The 23693-nt window shown below is 41.0% G+C and overlaps 1 protein-coding gene across 2 annotated transcripts in view; it reads left to right on the top strand.

The window, feature by feature from the left end:
- The window catches only part of LRCH1 (leucine rich repeats and calponin homology domain containing 1), a 208425-nt gene that overhangs the window by 21255 nt on the left and 163477 nt on the right, over positions 1–23693 (top strand). The window lies entirely within an intron of this gene.

Below are 23693 nucleotides of genomic sequence, written 5' to 3'. Positions count from 1 at the left end.
CACTGTGCCCGGCCATGTAGTTAATAATAATTTAATTGTACATGTTAAAGTAACCAAAAGAGTAAAATTGGATTGTTTGTAACACAAAGGATAAATGCTTGAGGTGATGGATATTCATTTACCCTGATGTGATTATTGCATGTCTGTATCAAAATATCTCATTTACCCCATAAATATATATATTTATACCTACTATGTGCCCACAAAAATTAAAAGTTAAAAAATTAACGTTAAAAAATACAAAACAAGCAGTGCTGCCTGCATTGTAGAGCTTCCAGCTAGTCAAGTGAAGGAGAAACCTAGAGATCTATAATGACCAAAGGTGCTAAGTGTCAGTGCAAGGGAAGAATGGGGATACCATGCTGGATGGCATCAAGGAAGAAGCGCCATTGTCCAACTATGTTGGGTGGTGGACTGGTAAACAAGACCACTTTTTTTCTTTATCCATTTGAAGACTTAAAATAATTATTTGTAGATCCCCTTCCCCCACTTTTTAAAGCATTTCCTTCTAAATTATTCCCTCTTCAAACATATAAACTATTATATGCATGTTCTAAAATTTCTAAAAGTAAGGTAAACACATTTTAATCATTTAAAAGGTTTTTTTTTAAGTCAACATGTAACTTAAAAATGATTATAAAGCACTTATTTATTTTTGGTTGCCTGGAATTTATTTGTGTGTAGGTTTTTTATTTTCTTTCATTTTGGTGTATGGGCTATTTATTGCTTTTTCTTAATCTTTTCCTTGTCTGTTTGGATGAAATCAGACAGCAAAGTCCTTTTTGGCAGTGGTAATCATAAATATTCTGTTTAGTCTTTGGATGAGGTTTACATGAAATATCTATAAGGACATTCTGGATTATTGGAATAAAAGTTTTCAATTCTTTTAGTCAATAGATAGTGGGATAGATGAAAAGTTCAAACCAAAATATACCTGCTGGACCAGAACCATCATCTTTTAATAGGTAGAAATCCTCACGAGGGTCCAGTCTTCCTTTCATTCCTGTTCTACATTGTCAGTGACTCTGACCACAGGAGCAGGGAACTTCTGGATAGGAGGCAGTGCTGCTGGTCCCCTCTGTCATCACCAGCACAAAGGATCGTATTATTATTATTATTTTTAGGAGTGGAGTTTAAGCTCAGCTGGGCACCCCAAACATTGATGGAGGTAGCCTATCCTATGGCTTAGAATCACAGAACCACAAGATGCGTGTGTGATTATCTAACTAAAGAGCTCTTCTCGCAACCTTGTGGCTCTGGCAATAGAACTGGGCATGGGAGGGCTTTCTCATTCATGTGTTGTGAACACAAATGATTCTCTAAGTTGAAGAACACATTGCTCTGCAGCATAACTGAAAAAAGCTGTGCATGAATATTTGTGTGTGTGTGTGTGTGTGTTGTGGCGAGGAGTGGTCTCATTCCTACTTGCAAAAATCTTCCGGAAGGGGTTTTCAAAGCATTGCAAAGAGCTGTTGCTTGTCAGCTTCTTGTGTTGGCTAGATGTCAGCAACACTTCCTCAACTTTGGACAATGCCTTGAAAACAGAGATTAGTGTGTGCTCGTGGGATGGATTTAAATGGAACTGAATGATGGATAAACCATTGCCTAATTTTAATAGTTAGGTAAGTCATGTTTTCTTTCTCTCTCTCTGTAAATTTTTCCGGAAATGCATGTATGAAGCTCTTTTTGGCTGAAATGAGAGAGTGAAGCAGGCTCCTGAGTCCTTAAGTGAAGAGGATCCATTGAGAAGTCCAGAGGGACAGAGAATGAGCATGAGTAACGGCAGCACAGGATTGGCAGGAGCGATATCAAATAGTACATCATCTCAGAGTGACCTACTATTCGACTTTGGAATGCATTTTTATTTTTGGCAGTGGATTTACCTCCCTGTGTCCTGCCTGGACAAACGTTGGAATTAGTCAGCATTCTTTAAGCACATGCTGATTATGGCCAAAGAAAGTGGCAGGCTTGAGGCTTGCTGGCGACCAGGAGAAAGCCAGCTGGATTAGACATTTGCTATGAGCCTTGTGTTCATGTAACTTATGGGGCAGCCTCCTAAGCCAGAGAAACAAGAAACTCAAAGGCACTTTCAGCAAGGTTCTCATGCACAGCAGCGTATTTTAATACTCGTGCTCCCTTTAGGAAGGCCCTAAATAAGAATGTCTTGTTCTAATTTTTTTCCATAGACTTAAGGTTGTTGGGGGAAAACTTGTTAGAATTCCCAAGTGAAACCATTTAAATGCCTTGGCTTCTGATAACTGGGAGTCCTGAGTGAAGCTGTCAGTTGCTGCTGAACTCAGTAGAAATAATTGCACTCTCTATGCCGATGATCTGTGTATATTTTGAGACCATTCTGAGACTGAGGAAGGCTATCGCAACATGTTCACATTGCTGTTGTTGATTAGAGCTCTGAGCTTTACATGTTGTCTCCTTTGGTGTCCTTTGGAACATTGGAGAGCCGTGCTTCTTTCCTTTCAATATTCTCAACTTGGCCCAGCCAGGATTAGAGGCTCCCTTCTGAGGTTCAGTAGAATTTTGTATTTACCCTTTATCATTATTCACCTTACTGTATTGCACTTCTCTGTTTACAGTCTCCAGCATTCCATTACAGTGCTAGGACTATGTTGGCATTTGTATTAGTTTTTCATTTCTTCATAAGAAATTGCCCCGAATTTGGTGGCTTAAAATAATGCATATTTATTATTGCACAGTTTCTACGGATCAGGAGTCCAGACACAGTTTGGCTGGATTCTCTGCCCTAGGTCTCACAAGGCTGTAGTCAAGGAATTGGCTGAGGCTTCTCTCATCTGAAGCTTGGAGTCCTTTTCCAAGCTCTCGAGGTTGTTTGGCAGGATTCAGTCCCTTGTGATTGTGGAAGTCATGGTGGCCTTTTTTCCCTCCAGGCCAGCAGGAAAAGGTCTCTGACTTGAGGGTGGGCCCCAGTCCTTCTTTTCTTTTAATTTAATTTAATTTAATTATTATTTTTTGAGACGGAGTTTCATTCTTGTTGCCCAGGCTGAGTGTAGTGGCGTCATCTTGACTCACTGCAACCTCCACCTTCAGAGTTCAAATGATCCTCCCACCTCAGACTCCCAAGTAGCTGGGATTACAAGCATACGCCACCATGCCCGGCTAATTTTTGTATTTTTTCTTTTTTTTGAGACGGAGTCTCGCTCTGTCGCCCAGGCTGGAGTGCAGTGGCGAGATCTCCGCTCACAGCAAGCTCCGCCTCCCTGGTTCGCGCCATTCTCCTGCCTCAGTCTCCCGAGTAGCTGGGACTACAGGCACCTGCCAGCACGTCTGGCTAATTTTTTTGTATTTTTAGTAGAGACGGGGTTTCACTATGTTAGCCAGGATGGTCCCGATCTCCTGACCTCGTGATCCGCCCGCCTCGGCCTCCCAGAGTGCTGGGATTACAGGCGTGAGCCACCGCGCCTGGCCTAATTTTTGTATTTTTTAGTAGAGACGGGGTTTCATCATGTTGGCCAGGCTGGTCTGGAACTCCTGAGCTCAAGTGATCCGCCCGCCTCGGCCTCCCAGAGTGCTGGGATTACAGGCATGAGCCACTGCACCTGGCCCCCAGTTCTTCTTTTAAAAGCATCACCTAATTAGGTCAGGCCCACTCAGGACCACTCAAAGTCAGCTGATTAACCTTAATTACATTTGCAAAATCCCTTTGCCATTTAAGATGACACAATAATTGGAATGATATCCAATTATATTCACAGGTCCCACCTATACTCAAAGGGTGGAGGGTTATACAGGATGGATATAGTGTTGAAAGAAGGAATGTGAATGAAATGAGTGAATTCTGATAGCTGGAAGCACCAGCAACTAGCCTTTTTTTTGTAGCATAAGTGAGATAAGGTATTGAGTTTCTTATTGCAAAATGCTGCTTCTTGGTAACTGTAAGACATAAGCAGACAAGAAACGGCAAGAAAGGAAGGAAGGAGAAGGAAATCGTTATTTGGGGACTGATTTCCAGTGGTGGTTCTAAGGAGTTCTCCCCACTCTCCAGTCTACTGTTGTTTACAATTGCTAGAGAACAAGAGCTGGGAGCCTCTCCTTGGTTCTGCTCCTGTGGCATAGCCATGGGGGATGTGGAAGGGCAGTGGTGCCCAATAAAGGGAATCTCCGTCAGCTTTGGTTTTAGTTTCCAGAGATTGAGCCTCTGCCTTAGGCTGAGAGAAAAACTTAGTGTCTTTATTTGCTCCCTTATAATCACAGGCACATGTGGCACCTCCTCCCCCATCCCTGCCCCTCCTCCTCCAACAGTGAGATGCATTAGGTGTGGTAAGGAAGCCTTCATTTCAAATCTCCTGGCTGCGGTTAGCTTTACAAATCAAATGGAACTGTGGCCGTCTGTGTTTAATTTGGAAGAGCAGAAAGGATGCGTGCTTTGTGGCGCCTGCATAGTGAAAGCCTCCATGACTTAATACCACTGCCCAGCCTTAGAAGCTTCCCATGCAGACAATGGCCCTGCTTCCCCAGCCGTTCTTGGGCTTGGGTGCCACCTTATATAAACATTGCTGCTTTTAGTGCATCACAGAAGCAAAAGGATGACACATTAATAGCAGCTGGAGGATCTCATTAAAATTCGGAGGAAAATATGAAGGCTGGAGCCTGGTAATGTACAGACAGTAAGTCTTTGTCTCGTCTATTTAACAATTGCATGCATTCTAAGTGCCTTGCTGGATGGTAAGAACCAGCATTTCAGCCAGAAGTAACCATGTTCTTCTCCTTAAGAGTAACCTATTTCTGTTTTTCAATTCCCTTATCCCCTCTAAAAATAATATGCTGGTCTTTTGGACTCCCTTGAGAACTGAAACAGCTTAGCAACTGGGGCAGTCCCTGAGAGCTGGTGCAGAAACAACTGTTGCTAGCTTGGATTTGGAGACGTTTGAATTATGCAGTCAGATGCTTACACTGTGGGAGGGGGATGTACAGGGCGTGTGGCCTTCGGGCCAGAAAGGACAGGGAAGCACGCCCTGGGGGGCCCTCCTGGGGTTGAGGGGAGAGGCATTCTCTTACCTTTATTTATGTTGTTCACTGGGACAGCCGGACTGCAACCTCTCAACTCTTCAGAGAAGACCTCAGGCTGACAAAATTCACTCCCTGGTGAAGAACACTGGGCTGTTTCTCTCTGGTGTGTAGGTGGTGGGAGTGAAGTAGAGGGGCTCACTGTGTGCAGGGAAAGGGCTGCATTCTCAAGAATTTGTATGTAGCCCTTGGACTAAAACCAAAATATTCCAAAGGAATGCTTCTTTTGGAACCCTGGTCCAGTCCCTCGTTCAAGCAGGAGTGCCCTTACTATGCCTGACTGTGGATGGCACCTGATTATGTGCAGGTTGCACTGGATTGCCACCGGACGTGGACCCGCAGGACACAGTTTAACCCTGGCTCTGTCAGCAAACATCAGTGTTTATTTTTCCAACTCTTCAGAGAGATATTAATCATTATGAAAAGTGTACCATCTCAGAACTCCATGGAATAAGCTGCCAATAGAAGACAGGTTGAAATTATTGTGTCTTTTTGCCTACAGTTATTTTTTCTTTCTTGGAATTTCTTTTCTTTTCTTTTTGACCATATATGCCAAAGTTGCAGCTGGTGGCAAAAAAGAAAAGCTTATTTTCCCTACATTAATGACTTCTTCAGCTGACTTGAGGAATGGGGTCACCAGCTCCTTTTTCGGAGTTTAACACTCAATCTGATAACGTGAATAACACCTCAATAATCACAGCAAGAGCGGATAATCTTCAGTATCTTTCCTGAATTACCTTTTGGCTTTTTGCCACCTTGTGTGTACGTTTCAGAGTTTGTCTTTCTGTAAAATCATGGGAAGGCATCCGATTACTTTGTTCTTGATGTACCTGAGTAATGTGAACATCTGAATAATTGAACAAAAATCTTGTTTCAACAAAAATCTTGATTTCAACAAAAATCTTGTTTCAGAAGCATCTGTCAAGTTGTTAGTCGTCTGACAGTTTAAAATGTCAAAGCATGAGTTGGCTGATCTTAACCTTAGCCTGTAACATTGTTAATTTCATGGAGCTTCAGAGTAACTTGAGAAGGCTTGCAGTCTGTACCTGAAAAAGCCAGGTTTAGAAAGTGGCTCGTGAAGAAGTAAAACCTCTCAGTCAAGTGGAATGTGCAAGGGAACCCCTAGGAGCATTTTGGCATGAACATTTCTTTTGAGTTTTCTAGCCCAAGACTCCTTTATAACATTTGTTCCTCTCCCAGGTCCTCCTCCTACTGCCTCTAATTTTTAAATAAGTTCTGTTAAACTCATTTTTGGATAATAAGCTAGCTCTGAGAAAGCTTGGTGGAACTATTTTCAATGAAGGAGTTCTAAAACTGATCGTATCTCTTGTCACCAAATTATAACCTGACTGTTGCCCGTATCTGAAATTCTAAGATAGCGAAGAGAGTTATTTGACTTTTTCTTGTAGGGCCTTTCTCTCGTTACTTCCTTGCTAGAATCCTATGTGCGATAATGAGGGAATGAAATTATCCAAAGGGTAATTGGCAGTATGCATCTTACCCAGCAGTGCAGTTGAAACGACTGCAGCAAAACTGCAGGGAAACAAAGGAACCCATGTTTTCTTATAATGCTACTGTTTGGGGGTCATGCACGCTGCTTTCTGCTCCAATAGCCTTAACATGGGAACTGGGGACACTTACTTTTTGACCTGGAACGAATCTTTAAGACTTGCAAGCCACCAGTTGATTCACCTTTTGTAGCAGGGCTTGTATGATAAACTCTTTTGTGAGAACAAAAAGAAAGTCCCTTACCTTTTTGCCATTCTTGTTCTGTAGATTAATTAGCAAAGACGTAGTGGAGAAACCTGTCACTTGCAAGACATGTCTGACATGGAGTGGACCAAGTGGAAATGCTTAAATGTGTTGCAGGGATATCAAAGGGACTGAGCTTTTGGAACAAAGAGGAACACAGCCCAAAGGGAAATTGGTACAAATTATACAATTTTCAGTGCTGGGTTGGTTCTAATACAGTTCTAGGAAAAGGCGCTTATGCACAAAGGCTGAGCTCTTTCCTCTGTTGTTCTTCAAATCCAAAATGTCATTAAAATACTAGTAGTGATTGTAGTTGTATTTCAGTAACATTTTGGATTTGAAGTGTGTAGCTAGAACTTAACTCTTTGTTAATGGATGTATCACTGGGTGAGCTTCTAGGCTGCCTCACCAATGGATCTAGCATTACTTTGGTTAATGAAATAAGGTAAAACATAGTCCCTGTGTACCAGAAAGCAGGTTCATGTGTCCAATGCATCGTGCCATTTGGAACTTTGCAGGTGTGGTTTTCCTTTGCTCCTTCAATCTCCTCATTTCTTTCATTGCCTGGGTGAAGCCTCTGCAGCAGGAGAGCTTTTGCCTCCTCTTTCTCACCTCAGCCCCCTAGACCTCTGTGTGCAGTTGCAGTATGGTGTTGACTGAGCCTGGAGCGGTCTTAGGAAAAGGCTTCAAGTGAGGCTAGGTGGGAAGGCCCGGGACAGAAATACATTCAAAACAACAACCAAAGAACTGATAGGTTAGAATAAAGGAAGTAGGACAGAAAAGATTCAAAGGTGGGAATTGAAAGAGAGAGGTACAGTAAGAATAGCTAGCGTCCAGTGAACATGTACAGTGGACCATGCTGGACCGTGCATGGTTCCAAGCACATGCAATTTATTACTTCATCTAAGTCTCACGAGAACTCCATAAGGCAAAGCTGTGACATTCTCATTCCCGTGTTAGATGTGAGGAATCTGGAGCACAAACGTGTGAGTAATTTTTCAGTTGAGAAGTGGACCTATCAGGGATTGAACCCAAGCACTTTGACTCCAGTTAATGTCCTTCGCCACTTTATGTTGAACTGAGAAAAGGCGGGACAAAAGTCACAACAAAGGTGGCTTTGGCCTTCAGACTATTCCACCTACTGCCATTAATATTCCACCTCCTCAAGCCCACGTGCTCCTGTTTTTTTTTCCCCCCTTTCCATAATTAATCATCCTTGCAATAAAAAAGAATTTTTGAAAATTATTTTAGGAAAATGAAGTCTTTGGGAGACCGAGACACGTGGATCACTTGAGGTCAGGAATTTTAGACCACCCTGGCCAATATGGCGAAACTGTCTGCACTAAAATTTCAAAAATTAGCCGGGCGTGGTTGCGGGTGCCTGTAATTCCAGCTACTTGGGAGGCTGAGGCAAGAGAATCGCTTGAACCTGAGAGGCAGAGCTGGCAGTGAGTCGAAATTACACCACAGCACTCCAGCCTGGGCGACAGAGAAAAACTCCATCTCAGAAAAAAAATAAATAAAAAGAAAAGAAAAGAAAATGAAGGTCATAACTGAAATCTACTCATTTCATCATCTTGACAGTTTAAAAAACCTGATTGCTGTTGCAGTAGGACTGTTTAAAAAAGGAAGGATAAAAATATACTTTAAAAAATCTGAGCACATCGAAAGACACAAAGGAGCTTTGTTACCAGTAACTCCTAGCAATGGAAGAACAACTGTTGCTCTCATCTTTTTTTTTTCGTCATTTCATCTCCCCAGTGGCTGAGATCAATAAGAGATGCTCCATGGTTGCTTTTGAGTTCCTTTGGATTTTTTTTTTTTTTTTTTTTTTTGAGAGGGAGTCTTGCTCTGTAGCCCGGGGCTGGAGTGCAGTGGCCGGATCTCAGCTCACTGCAAGCTCCGCCTCCCGGGTTTTACGCCATTCTCCTGCCTCAGCCTCTGGAGTAGCTGGGACTACAGGCGCCCGCCACCTCGCCCGGCTAGGTTTTTTTTTTTTGTATTTTTAGTAGAGACGGGGTTTCACCGTGTTAGCCAGGATGGTCTCGATCTCCTGACCTCGTGATCCGCCGGTCTCGGCCTCCCAAAGTGCTGGGATTACAGGCTTGAGCCACCGCGCCCGGCCCCTTTGGATGTCTTAATGAAGAGGTGAACATAATTTTTTTTTTTGATACAGGGTCTCATTCTGTTGCTCCCGGCTGGAGTGCAGTGACACAATCTTAGCTCACTGCAGCCTCGACCTCCCAGGCTCAGGTGATCCTTCCACCTTAGCCTCCTCAGTAGCTGGGATCACAGGCATGCACCACCATGCCCAGCTTTTTAAAAATTTTTTTTTGTATTTTTAGTAGAGACGGGGTCTCACCATGTTGCCCAGGCTGGTCTCGAACTTCTCAGATCAAGCCATCTGCTTGCCTCGGCCTCACCAAGTGCTGGGATTAAAGGTGTGCACCACCTTGCCCAGCCACATATTGCTTTTGATGGAGCTAAACAGTTAACTGCTACCAAACTCTCCACAGAGGATACTGGGCTCAGGAATAAAAGGCTTCTACTCATGATCCGCCCATCTCGGCCTCCCAAAGTGCTGGGATTACAGGCTTGATCCACTGTGCCCAGTCAGGAGATCGAGACCATCCTGGCTAACACGGTGAAACCCTGTCTCTACTAAAAAATACAAAAAACTAGCCGGGCGTGGTGGCGGGCGCCTGTAGTCCCAGCTACTCGGGAGGCTGAGGCAGGAGAATGGCGTGAACCCGGGAGGCGGAGCTTGCAGTGAGCTGAGATCCGGCCACTGCACTCCAGCCAGGGCGACAGAGCGAGACTCCGTCTCAAAAAAAAAAAAAAAAAAAAAAAAAAAAAGCTTCTACTCTAAATCTGGTAGCACCTTGCACCACAAAGACTTGCTCTCTCAGTAAGAAAACAAAGAAAACAAACGGCAGTTCTATATATAGTCAAGGGTGGAGGCAGGAAAAGAATACATTTCTGAAAAATGTGTTCCCAAGAAATCCATGTTAATGCCAGAGACCATCCAGTTTTTATATATTGCAATCTCAAGAAATATTCTGCCACAGATTCTCTAAGGACTGATCATAACACACAAAACCTTTTTATCTTTTGTAAGTTTGTCGGTTCTAACATTAAATTCTTAATTTTGACAGTTACCGAGACAAGTCGATTCCAGCTTTCCTTTTTTAAAGTTTCAGGTGAAATTTGCTATAATCTCATGCCCACCCTCAGGCACTGCTGAAAGTACTAATATTCTGTTTGCTTTTAAGTGCTAAAGAAATATAGCCCATGAGATTACTGACCAAATTGAAAAGAATGAGGCTCATTGTACCAAAATGTCATTCTTGATAAATTAAGTCAATGATCTATTTCCTGCACTAGAGGTCTTGATTGGGTATGTCATAGTGTAATTTTGTTCTCCTTCTGAGGCACACTTATTCTCCTGCTCTTTAACTTGGAAAGCTCCTAACTCAGAAACCACTCTGTGAACATATGGCTCCAAAGATAGCTTCAGATTCCTGGCTGCCTGTGCTAATGTCAGTACTCACCTCTGGACAGGATATCTAATTTTTAGATTCTAGGCAATTGAAAGTAACTAACTTCTCTAGGATTTTCTTCTGTTGCATAGAGTAAATGTTATCAATGTGAGTTGATCTGACTAGATTACTACAAAGTTTTGAACATAATCATTTATTTGTGTTTGTGTTGTTTGCTATTGTTTCAACTGAGGAATTTTTCTTTTCTTTCTTTTTTTTTTTTTTTTGAGACAGAGTGTCACTCTGTCTCCCAGACTGGAGTGCAGTGGTGCAATCTCCACTCACTGCAACCTCTGCCTCTCAGGTTCAAGCAATTCTCCTGCCTCAGCCTCCCAAGTAGCTGGGATTACAGGCATGAGCCACTGTGCCTAGCCAAGAAATTTTGCTTTCTTTAGTCACCTAGATTCTAAACTCCTTGAGGTCAGGAAACTTACTTTTCACATGTTTTTCCTTCTTACAGAATAATATTTTCTCGATATGTTTTAGAGGTGATATTTTATAGGCAGTGGTTAAAAACTGAAAACTTTAACTTGCTTTAAACTCTGAAATTCTAGGCAATGGGATTTGTACTCAAAGACATAGGAAAATTATGATACTTCAATTATAGTCCTGTTCAGTTCACCACTGGGGTGATTCTAATTTTAGTCCATGGTGGCTTTCTCCTGGGAAATCGAAAGTACTTTACACATATAGCGTCATTGTTTCTCATAGCGTGCAACCTTACCCCAGTGTTTTCACATGTGATTTGAGAGCTCGCTATTCAAATTATGGTCCATGCACCAGCAGCACTGGCATCACCTGGAGCTGGTGGGAAATGTAGGCTCTCAGGACTCACCCAAGACCTCATGAATCAGAGTCTGTATTTTAACAAGATTTCGGGTGATCTGTGTGCACATTACAGTTTGAAGAGATAAGACATCAAAGTTAACTATTTTTCGTGTTATCACATGGCAAGTAGACCTCTAGGCCTGAGTCTGGGTTGCGTAGCTTGTGATGCTGATGTTGCAAAGATGCAGGCACCTTCTTTTCCCTTGATGATGCAGAGCCCCCTCAGCTCCTGTCGGAGCCTGTGATGGTCTCTGCACTCCGTGTTTTTCTTCTTAGGCTCTTTATCTGTACCTGTGTTGCTTTTGTCCCTTAAGGTTTTGTCCCTTTGATTTCCTCTTAAGTGCTCTGAACTTAATCATTTTTTTGTTTCTTAATTTTAACATGGCCATTTCAGTCTGATGACAGTTTTATAATCAAAACCCACATGAAATCTATTAATAATGTTTTATGAAGCAGCAGTTGTTACGAAAAAAAAAAAAGTGGATCTTCCTGAGATGAGGCTATATATAAAATATGGATGGAATTTGTATGCCAATTGGGAACTGATGGAGAAGTGTATTTTGGTCTGCCGTAGAAGTTCCTTCTTCAGACTACTTTTGCACAACTAAGCAATGAAAGAGCAGAGAATTCTCAACTTGCTTCACTACTGGAAAGTAAAGGGAAATTTATGGGGTAATAGTGACACTGAGAAGTAGTTCTTTAAAGAACTGCATTTTTCATAGGTAACTGGAAACATTTCCAACTTTGAAAATGAACAGATGTCTTTCTCTCTCATGTTTAATAAGGCTTTAGAAATGAGTAGGAACAATTTGGTAGAATTTCTTACCTATATTTCAAAACATTTTGAGTCTACTTGTTAAGATGTTTTAAAAGCATTAGGTCCTTACAATTCTGCTACTCATAAGAATGCATTTCTATAACCTGCACCAATTTTGTAGAAATTAGTGTGATCTGAAACTAGTTGTTCTGAATGTGCTTTACGTAACTATGTGTGGCTCACTCAAGTAATTTTCATTCTTTACATTACATCTCTCGATCTTTTTGGATGTGACTGGATTTGCTGGAGTTAAGAATGAACGTTGTCATTCCTCCTGCCCACCCCCGCTTTCCTCAGCTATTGATGTAATAAATGTAATTACGGTACTAAGAAATCCTTTCCAGCTGAAGGAACAAACCACAAAGACTGTGCTTTAAGTCTTTGTAATTTTTTTTCCTTTTAAAATCTAAGCCATGTATTCAGATTTGGGCGTGATTTTTGCAGGTGTCTATTTTTAGAGTTTTCCCTGTTTTGTAATTTCCCAGTTCTCAGTCATGAGTATTGGGGAAAAATGCACATTAAAATTGGTTTTTACTTTTGTTTTATTTTAAAATTTGTTTTGAGTTTTATAATCTTAAAAGCCCCATGCATTCTTTTCACAGCTTCCAACCCCAAGAACATGGCAATGGAACACGTTTATTGCCAGTCTAGCATCTAGAAAAAGTTAACGCCTGGCTGACACAAAGTAAATGACTGTAAAAAGAAAGAGAGAGAAGAAGAAAGGATGACAGGCAGGGGGAAGGATCAGTGGGTCTGACCACAGAGGTGGCGCATTTTCCTGAATTTAGCATGATAGTTGTTGCCCGGGAAGGTCTCACAGAAGGCCACATGTGGGGTCAGAGGTTGCCTGTCACATGCGGTTGGCAGCCAAAAACCGTCATAGCAAGGCTGAGGGGAGCATTATTCATTTCTTCATTCAGTTAGGTTTTTGTTTTTGTTTTTTGAGACAGGGTCTCCCTCTGTCACTCAGGCTGGAGTGCAGTGGTGCAATATTAGCTCACTGCAGCTTCCACTTCCCCAGGCTCAAGGGATCCTCCTACCTCAGCCACCTGAAAAGCTGGGACTGTAGGCACAGGCCACCAACGTCCAGCTGATTTTTGTATTTTTAGTAGAGATGGGATTTTTGCCATGTTGCCCAGGCTGGTCCCAAACTCCTGAGCTGAAAGCAATTTGCTGGCCTCAGCCTCTCAAAGTGCTGGGATTACAGGCGTGAGCCACCATGCCCAGCTTCAGTTAATGTTTATTGAGTTCCCTCCCTGGGTTAAAGAATGATACTGTAGCTTTAACAGTGAGGGTTAGGGGCCAGGATCAGGTCCTGGGATGTGTGGCTGTATTTTTCTGGCATGAGCAGCTTTCTCTGGCATTGGTTCTTTCCAAGCAGGAAAGTTTATTAGACTTTTGCACAGATGTGGTTCATTTCACCCAGGATTTTGTCTTAGTTTTAGCAGCAGAGACAGTGAATCTCACTGGGTCTTAATCAGGAAAAGGAGTTGGCCGTTAAATGACCTCAGGAGTGGCTTCTGGCTTAGACCCTGGAGATGCTGTATGGTTTGCTAAGGATCAACTAGCTCATGACAAATACTAGAAGAGACTTAATAAATCTGGACCTTTTTTACCAATCCAAGTTGCTTGAGTTGTAAATGATCTAAAAATAGCACCCTACAGACACTACTTGTTCAGGGTGAAATCTCTTACTTCCATTAGCCCTGATTCTAGAGAAGAGTGGAGAGATGGCCTTAGGTGCCCTCTTTGTCTTTGACTGTATATGTGGCACACTTGCTTCAGCCAATGGAGTGACATACGTTGTATGCAATCTGCAAGAGCCTGATAAGTTGCATTACAAATAGAGTGTGCAAACAATAGTACTGATTAAGTAAAAAATGTTGAGGCCTGGGAACTGATTTTTGGCACTGACAAATTAAAGCAGATTAGACAGCCTTTCAGGACCCTTTTGATAACGCTACGTGTATGTGAAAGAAGAAAGTATCAGAAAAAACTTAATAGAGTTTCTTACTAAGAGTACTCTTAGAGTACTGGAACATAATTGTGGATGCCTGAGTGGAAGTGTTTGAATCAGGAAAAATTCAATTGTCCTGAATCGATGAACAAGTCTCTTTTTAGTAAATGCTTCTTTTAACGGTCATGGTTAGTTAGGACTTAGAGACAAATTACACAGTAGCTTATTGTTATTGCTGTTGTTTTATAATAAACTTTTGGAGATGAACTTCATTAAATGCCCCTGCTCTGGTTTTGTTGGTGAAAAGCTGAAATAAATCTATTCTTCTTAACATCTGTTAAGATGTTAGATTAACATCTGTGGTGATATAGACTTGAAATTATAATCTTAGCATGGGTTAGAGGAGCTGTGAGAAACAGTGAAAATTCATATATCACTTCTTATTATACACAGTGTATGAAATTAATAATCTCTGCATTCTCCTCCCAATTGCTGAAATTATTCTTACGGTTTCCATTTCATTGTGGTACCACAGAGTATGTGAGGGATGCTGGGGCTAAGACTATTAGCATTATGGGAATATTTAAATATAATTTAATGTGAGAAAAATCAGAGGAATGTTCAAACTCTAGGCTGTATTTCTCTCTCTAATGGGTAAATCCCATCATATATCTCTGACAGAATTGTAAAAACACCGAGCTATTTGATCTTTCCTGACTGACTTATCTTGGAGTCATTTATATTTACAACATGCTGTGCACCAAAGCATGAAAAGCAGAAGCATACGGTTGCGCTGTCATCTGAAGTCATAAAATATTTTCTATTTACATAGTAAATCTGGGATAGATTATACTAGAAAACCCCTACAAATCTGAGATACTGAAAGTGGTAGCCATTTTAATAAGTAACCTATTATCCTGATTACATGTCTTTGCTACTTACATGATAAATACAGCATAACTTTCCTTGTTTACTCTTTTAAATTTCCTTATAGATGTTCTTACTTTCTTTTTATATGTTTAAGATCTTGGTAGCATTTCATCCCCTCCTCCAGCTTTTTATTGTATAAAATGTGAAACGTGGAAAAATTGAAGAATCTATGTAGCACATCTGTGTATCTAGTACCTAAATTGATTTAACATGGTGCTGTATTTAGTTTCTCGCTCTCTTTTTTCTTTTTTTTTTTGAGACAGAGTCACCTCACTCTGTCACCCAGGCTGGAGTGCAGTGGCGCCATCTCAGCTCACTGCAACCCCCGCCTCCTGGGTTCAAGTGATTCTCCTGCCTTAGCCTCCCGAGTAGCTGGGAATACAGGTGCCAGCCACCACATCCAGCTAATTTTTTTGTATATTTAGTAGAGACGGGGTTTCGCCATGTTGGCCAGGCTGGTCTCGAACTCCTGATCTCAGGTGCTCTGCCTGCTTCGGCCTCCCAAAGTGTTGGGATTATAGGTGTGAGCCACTGTGCCCGGCCTGCATTTGCTTTATCTAGTTGTGTGTGTGTATATGTGTGTGTGTGAAGGTATGTGGATGTGTATATATATATGTTTTTTGCTGAACAGTTTGAGGTTAATTGGGTTAAGCAGATGTCATGATGCTTACCCTCTACATTCTTTTTTCTTTTTTTCCTTAAGGCAGGGTCTCACTGCGTCACCCAGGCTGGAGGGCAGTGGTGCAATCATACCTCCCTGCAGCCTCAAACTAATGGGCTCAATTAATCCTCCCACGTCAGCCTCCCAAGTAGCTGGAACTACAGGCGCATGCCACCACACCTGGCTAATTTTTATTTTATTTTTATCGAGACGAGTCTTACCATGTTGCCCAGGCTGATCTCAAACTCAAGTGATCCTCCTGCCTCAGCCTCCCAAGTGTTCAGATTATAGGCAAGAGCCACTGTGCCTGGCCTAAGTTCTTGAACATCTGTCTCTTAATAATAAGGGCATTCTCCTACATAAAGACACTAACATTTCAAAATATGAAGAATTAACGATAATTTTCTCATTATATGTGGTATGCAGTCCGTATTTAAATTTATTCAGTTGTCTCCAAATTGTTTTTTATGGCTATTTATTTTTTTCCCTAAATTCAGAGATACATAGTGTGCATGCATTGCAATTCGTGTTATAGTCCTAAACTCTTTTATGTTTAATTTAGCATCTAGAACACTTCTCTCACTTTTTTTTTTGAGATGGAGTTTTGCTCTTGTCACCCAGGCTGGAGTGCAATGGTGCTGTATCAGCTCCTCTGCTTCCTGGGTTCCATTCTCCTATCTCAGCCTTACTAGTAGCTGGGATTACTAGTGCCCACCACCACGCCTGGCTAATTTTTGTATTTTTAGTAGAGACAGAGTTTTACCATGTTGGTCAGGCTGGTCTCGAACTCCTGACATCAGGTGATCCACTGGCCTTGCTCTCCCAAAGTGCTGGGATTACAGCTGTGAGCCACTATGTCCGGAATTTTTTTTTTTTTTTTTTTTTTTTGGCACTGACTTTAGAAAGAGACCAGGCCACTTGCCTTGGAGGACATCCCACATGGAGCATGTGCCTGATTGTTTCCTGTTGAGGACATTCAGTTTCTCTCATTCATGATTTCCTGTAAACTGGAAGTTAGGCCAGAAGTTTGGAGTTTATTAGTTCAATTAATCTTTTTTGGAAAGATGAGGTAGAGGAGACTAAGAAAAAGTCATTGTCATCTTTGCAGAGTGATTTTCCTTAAAACTCTGTCCTCTGTGATATTGAGAAAGTCACAATATTGGAAGGTGATACTTGTCAACTTCTGATTAGAGTCTCTTCCTTATTTAAAAAGACATGAACTAAAAGTTGACTGGGTTTCCTGTCCTCCCCCCTTCACCCCATCTCTTTCTATCTCCTCTTCTTTGTTCTTCCATGGCCATGAGTATGTGCCACTAATAGGACATTTTCTTACAACGTGGGGATTTCCTTGTAGACGTTTATGTCTAGCCCACCATTCTGTGAGCTGCTGACAGCAGGGAGGTGTTGCTTTTTCTGTGATTTCTTGAAACCCAGTATAGTTCAGTTTTATCACAGGCCAATTTATTAACATTTAAAACCCTCTTCTTGGCCAGGCATGGTGGCTCACCTGTAATCTCAGCACTTTGGGAGGCTAAGGCAAGAGGATCACTTGAGCCCAGGAGTTTGAGGCTGCAGTGAGCCATGATTGCAGCACTACACTCCAGCGTGGGTGACAGAGCAAGACCCTATCTCAAAAATAAAATAAAATAAAATAATAAATAAATAAAAGTCTCATCTTAAATTTAATGGGGAAAGGAATTTTCTGAATCTACAACCGAATTGTCTATGCTTGGCCTGCAGGTGTTTTCTCAAACAGTGAATGGATTCACCTTCTCTCTCTTCCCTAGTTTAGCTACTTTCACTCCCTTCTAGTCTTCATATATTCCCAAATGAAGTGAGAAGATAGGTCTGTATATCAATGACTATCCTTTTTCTTTATCTTTTGGATTTCCCTTTTAGGAGCTGTGATGTGTCTTTTCTAAACTTAATTTTTCATTGCTTATGGCTTTTTTTTTTTTTTCCCGTGTAAGTGCTCTGCGAGCCATACACCTGTGGAAATATAGGGATTCTCCTTCACTTTCAAAAAGCTCAGAATATCAGTTAGACAAAGTCCCTTCCTGCCTGGACATTCAGATTGGCCCTATGGACTTAAATTGTCAAGCAAGTATACTTTTTTGTGTGCCCTGCAACTTGGCCGAAACTTTGCTATAAATGGCAAAGTTACTGAATTGCCTTGGCTCCATACCAAATGCTGGAAATAATTTTAGGATATAAAAACACATCTCTCATACAAAAGTATTTCTTTTAGGGTCCCTTGATGAGCATGTATGTGTGTTACTCATTTTCCTAATGAATTAGTTCCTTTCTTCAACTGTAAGGATAAACCTTCATTAATATCTAATTCGTTGGAATGAAAATGATTCCAGTAACATTTTTATGACTTCAATGTGATTCCTTTATGAAAAAGCATAATGGAATGGCTCCTTTAACCAAATTTGAAGAAAAAAGAAATATTATTCTGAATAAGCACTTCATAAACAGGAAAGGCAGTTTTCAGCATTTACTTTAGGTATCATTTATTCAGTGGGAGCTTGAGGGTAACCCCCAGGTTCCTGCAGGCAGTTAAGACAAAAGTCATGATTTTAGAGAGCTCTCGGTTTAGCAAAACCAAATTAGATTAGAATTCTTAGACCAGGAAGGGGCTCCAGAAAACCATCAGATCAAACCTCTTGCCTTTAGGCAAATGAGATATTAACCCCTGTTGACAGACAAGAATATTTGAAACCAATAACGGTGTTTTGAACAAAAGAAGAATAAGGGCATGGAGCCTGGGTTTTCATCTTTTATTGCACTCTTCCTACTGTCATTATAGTTTTATTTTTCAATTCAATTCATTGGATTCGAGAGGAGCTCATTTATCTATTTGCAACCTAAGTATTAGCCGTGGAGTCATTCTTGAACTTTGCCGTGGACTTGGGTGAAAAATGTTTCTGGTTTTCAAGGCTTCCCTAGTATCATATGGTATTGGAATGAAAAATAGAGTATTGTTTTAAAACTGTCAGAATAGGCAGAACGTCTCATCCAGCAACGCATTCTGTAGCTGAAGTCCTCATTTTGAACGTAGCATTGCAATGCCGAGCCCCTACCATCTTTCCACTGGAAGGAACAGTTGGGTAGCTTTTTAAAGTACGTCACCTCGTGGAGGACCCCATTAATGAGGAATCATGGTCTTCTGACTTTGGATTGATCATTTTTGTTCAAAACAGGCGTATTCCTGAGTCAGAGTCAGCCACAGCTTATAGGCAGCGATTTTCAGGAGACAACATCCCACTGCCTATGGCCCCCGAAAATGTAAGGCCTGTGTTAGTGCCCCAGTGAAATATGCCACTGTGGCATTCCTGAGCTTTTAGCTCCTGGATTTCTCCTTTCCAACCCGTAATAGGCAAGGGCAAGTAAGGAAACTAACAATTATATGAGCATTTCCTCTGTCCTACACATGGTGCTAAGTCCTTTACAGAAAACAAGGTTTTCTCCACTGGTTCTCTATGGCCATTATTAGAGAATCCTGGAGTCACTGATCTGGAAAAACCTGTTTAATTCCTTCGTCTCAATTTCTTATCTGTAAAATGAGATTAAATTGGTAAAATATGTGAAGCACTTAAAAAGTATGTGTTAAATGGTACTTAGTGTTATCCACTTCATTTACATTTCTGCTGGCTCTATCATGCCTAATCACTCATTTGATCATGTCATCCTCTTCCCAGTCTCTGTTCTTTAAACTGAAGAATGTTTGGTGATTCCTGGCTGCTTATGGGCAAAACTCCTTAGTTTGTTGTGTGTTCTGGCCTCGTCTTGCCTCTTTAGACTGATAGATCCCTTCATTCTCGCACTGGTCTTAAAATATCAATGTAGACCACGATTTGGGGTTTATGGCTTCTGTAAGTTTGTGTGGTTTCTCTACCTAAAATTCCCTTACCATCTGCCCTTCTCTGTCCCTTCCCTCTACAGTCTCCACCTGTTCAAATCCCTATGTCCCTTCAGGACACAGTCCCAGCCTCTGCCCCATTGTAGCCTTTCCTGCTTCCCTTTAAACTGGGAGTAATATCCTCTTTTGGATTACTAGCTTTGTATTTATAGCTCTTTTGAAACCCTATGGAAGTTTAGGCTTTGAGTCATCAAAAAGTATTAAGCAATCTTCAGTACTTCCATCCACTCAATACCAAAGTTCATCAGTGTATTTTCAAACATTTTTCAACAATACTTGAAATAAAAAAATGTTTTTGCTTAAGAGGTTTTTTCTTTCTTTCCTTTTTTTTTTTTTTTTTTGGGTCCATTTGAGATCTGAATCCTGAATTGACTAGACAAATTTGGTTTTTCTAGTCATTGGTTAACTGGAATATGCCATTCTTCAAACATTTCTAGGAATCCCAATACCTAGTAGCTGATTGGGTCATGCTAGAGAATACAAAAGCAGTAATCAGAGTCTACACAGAGAGTCACTGAATTTTAGAACCAGGAGAAATCAAAGTGACTTTAGTGAAACATCACCATGATCTGATGTGATCTGAATAAACCATAGTCTCAAATAGTGAGGCTATGTTTTGAGTAAATTTGTTCTGTGTGTTGACGAGAGTGCCTGCCTAGTTAACCGGAGGCAGGTCTGTGAGTTTGCAGCATGCCCCTTCATTCCAGCTGCTTGCCAGTAGGCTGGCCCAGGTGAGATCCATCCTTCTAATCTCCAGGCCCTGGTGAGGCTGGTGCTACCACTACATCCATTCCAGGGAGACTCCCAATCTCTATCAGTTTCTTCTGCTCTTCTGAATTCTAAACTCACTCTGATCTGATTTCATTGTTTGTCTGTTGTGGTCGCTTTGGTGAAGTTGGACCACAAATAATGATACAGAAGAAAAAGTGAACTTTTTTTCTTCTTTCCTGTGTCCTTTTATCGGGTATCATTTCCTCTATAAAACTAATTTTCAGTTGATAGAGTCTTAGGTCTATAGCCACTGTTGAACGCACCTAATCAAGCTGTCTCCTTGAGCTGGAGAATGTTTGCATCATAGGAGAGATACCAGGTTCCCTGAGAGGTGGGTACCAGGTGCCTGGGAGGTTAAGTAACTTGCCAAGAACAGAGAGCCAGTAAGTATGGATCAAGTATTACATCTTCAAGTGATACAGGATTGGGGATTACCCACTCCATTTATTTATATTGTCATGTAAATAATAATAATTAATAGTAAATAACTAATGGCTAGCCCTCATATAGTATTTACTATGGGACAGGAACAACTTTAAGTGTTTTACATATTTGGTTGACCCACTTAAATCTCACAACAGCCCTAGCGACTGTTATTATTCTCACTGAAGCACAGAGAAGTTAAGTAACTTGCCCAAGATCAGAGAGCCAGGGAGTGGCATTGTAGGCAGCTAAGCCCAGGCAGTCTGAGTCCAAGAAAACAAGTCAAGACATTTATTGTCTTTCCATTTCTTACCTATGTTCTTACTATTTTGCCTGGATTCCTCTTTTACTCTCAGTGGAAAAAAAAAAAAAAAAAAAAAAGGAAAGTACATATTTAACAACTGAAGAAAATAAACAGAGACTGTAGTAAATTTCGAGGCTAATAGCAAGTTATATAAAAAATACTATTTGCTGATGAGGTTTGTAAGAACCTTCTAGAACCTTATAGAACAAGTGTGGAATACTCATTTTCTGCTAAGGGCTGTTGACCCCAAGAAAATTCAATGAAGGGATCTTTGCAAAATAATAAATGATTTTTCTTTGTCTCCCTGCGGAAGCAAAGAGGCTTACACCTCTAGTCACTGTTGAATGTGCCAAATCAGGCCACCTCCTTGAGCTACACAGAATGTTTGCTTTATAGGATAGGTGCCAAGTGCCCTGGAAGCTTGGTGGAGAGAGAGATGACTTCCAGCTGAGATTGTACAGTAGAATTTAATATTTAGAGTTTCTCAATTTGACGGGGCTGAATTAGTTCATATGACTTCATAAGTGACTGCTTTGTTTAATTTTGGTGAATAAAATATCCTGGCTGCAAAATATGAAAAAGAAAGTCACCCTTATTTTCAAAGTGTATGGTTAGTGCTTTCCATATAAAACATATGGCTAAATGAGTTTTTTTTTTTTTAAATCTAGCTCTGAAATATGAAGACTGTAATAAGATCTAGTAACAAGAGTGCAGTTTAGAAAAACCTGATTGACTCTAGTTTATGTAACTATACAGGCTATATAAAGAAAGTCTCATAAATAGACTTCATCTAAAGAGTACAGCAGCTATAACCTTTTCTAACTTTCAGGCTCTGGGTGTTCTCCTAGCTTCTTCTGAGTTTATAGTCTGTATGTAATTATTAATACCGTGATGATCATTCCTAGGTTTGCTTTTGCCCTGGTCGCTTTAGGTTTAATTTTATTCCATTCCTGGTCATTTATAGTTTTGTTCTATCATCTCCCCAGACCCCATCAAGAATCCTGTTCTCCTGTGGCAGACTTGAATGAATGTAACCACGGATTCCGTGTTTTCTTTCTTTGGTCAACTTAGAGGATGCATAGGCCGGGTGCCAACTGTTAGAAGAAACCACCTTTCCTGATGGTGCCGCATGGCCAGCCTACCCTGGCCATGCGGTAAGTGACTTCCTCATCGCTGATGTGCAGACCTGCTCTGCATCTCCACAGGGTTTCTGGGTTCTTTTCCAGGTTGTTTCCATATTGCACACTCAGACTGGATAGGAAAGCAGGCAGGGCACAGTTTTATATGTACGTCAGCATTTTCATTTGGTGATGGATATAAGCTAACTTTTGTAGCTCTCCTAGGTTTATTACTGACATCTGTTCCCCTCTGAGCATATCCAGCTGGGGCTGAAGCCACATCTGCGCTTTAAACTTCCATCTACCTTTATGTTTTCAATGTAATTTTAGATTTCATTTGTTTTTAATTGTGAACTCAGAAGAGATGAGTTCCAGCTATGACTCAGTGTGAGTTCCTATGTTATAACTCGACATTTCTGGAGTGCTTGCACCTGACAGGAATAGACTCAAGGAAACAAAAAGAACAGGAAAGGCCTTAGGCATATACTGGTTGTTCTAGATGTGGAGTTCTGCTGGCAACTGCCACAAAGTGAAATCGGCCACATGAAATCCAAAGCACGGCCTCACGTTTGTTTTTGAATATTTTACGTAAGAAAGGGATATTAAAGGTAGAGGAAGTAATTAAGAATGGCAGCTGTGTCTTTAAAATTAAACATATCGGTCATAACTTGAATGAATACTTAAAAGTGTTTTTAGTTGTAAACAGGCAAAAAGGCTTTTAAATCCAAGTAACTAGTTTTGAGACTTTAAAAAGCAGAAGTTTTTCATACCAGTGCTTCCTATTTTAGTTTCAAAGGAAAGGAGGAGGAGCTGAGGTTTGGATGGTTATCATGGACAAGGGAGTTGACATGATCAAAAATGTTTTTTTTCCCCTGGGAACACATCTTGAGTGCTTATCTCTTCTAATACATAAGAGTGTCGGGCTGGTGAAGTTTGAATGTTTCCTGCAGCTCTGAAGAAACACTGTGATCCTAATGAACACTGAGGAAAGCTGGTATTGCGGCCTTAAATATTACCTGCTTCAAGGAGGCAGCATGTTTTGGTACAGTCTGATCATGACTATAAATCAAAGCCTCTTTACTTCTCCAAGGAGATAAAAAAATTATCTGTTACTTTATAAGGATCTTGTACTTGCAGTATGTCTGTCAGATGTTTCCATTTTTCTGATTTAAGACACTTGGTGCTGCTGTGAATAGCAAATTGGAAAATGAGCATTTAAAAATTTTTGAATTTTATCTTAGCATTTATCTGGAAATGAAATAGAGATCTTGGGACAGACACATCTTTGTTAGAATGTGAAAGAATGTCAGTGAATTCTAACCTGAAGCTGCATTCAGATGACGTGTTAAAGGCATGAATAGACAAAGGGAATGATTTTCAGGAAGTGCCTTTTGGAGACTGTGAGAAAGTCATGGGAAGAGGAGCAACTTGTGATTGGATCAAAGTCACGCAAAGTTACCCAGGTGGTAGATGCTGGTAGTCAACATGGCAAGGTCCATGGCGATCGACCATTTGCCCAGCATTTTGCCTGCTGAATTTGGGGGACTGAAGAGGACACTTTCACCACCCCAGGAAGATAGTAACTAGTGCTCCATGTATGTAGCTCCGAGCCTTTGAATTTATAAGTG

Source organism: Piliocolobus tephrosceles, chromosome X (assembly GCF_002776525.5).
Source record: "Piliocolobus tephrosceles isolate RC106 chromosome X, ASM277652v3, whole genome shotgun sequence".
Taxonomy (NCBI): Eukaryota; Metazoa; Chordata; class Mammalia; order Primates; family Cercopithecidae; genus Piliocolobus; species Piliocolobus tephrosceles.
The sequence above is the reverse complement of the archived record's forward strand: the minus strand, read 5'-3'. Positions and strand labels throughout refer to the sequence as shown.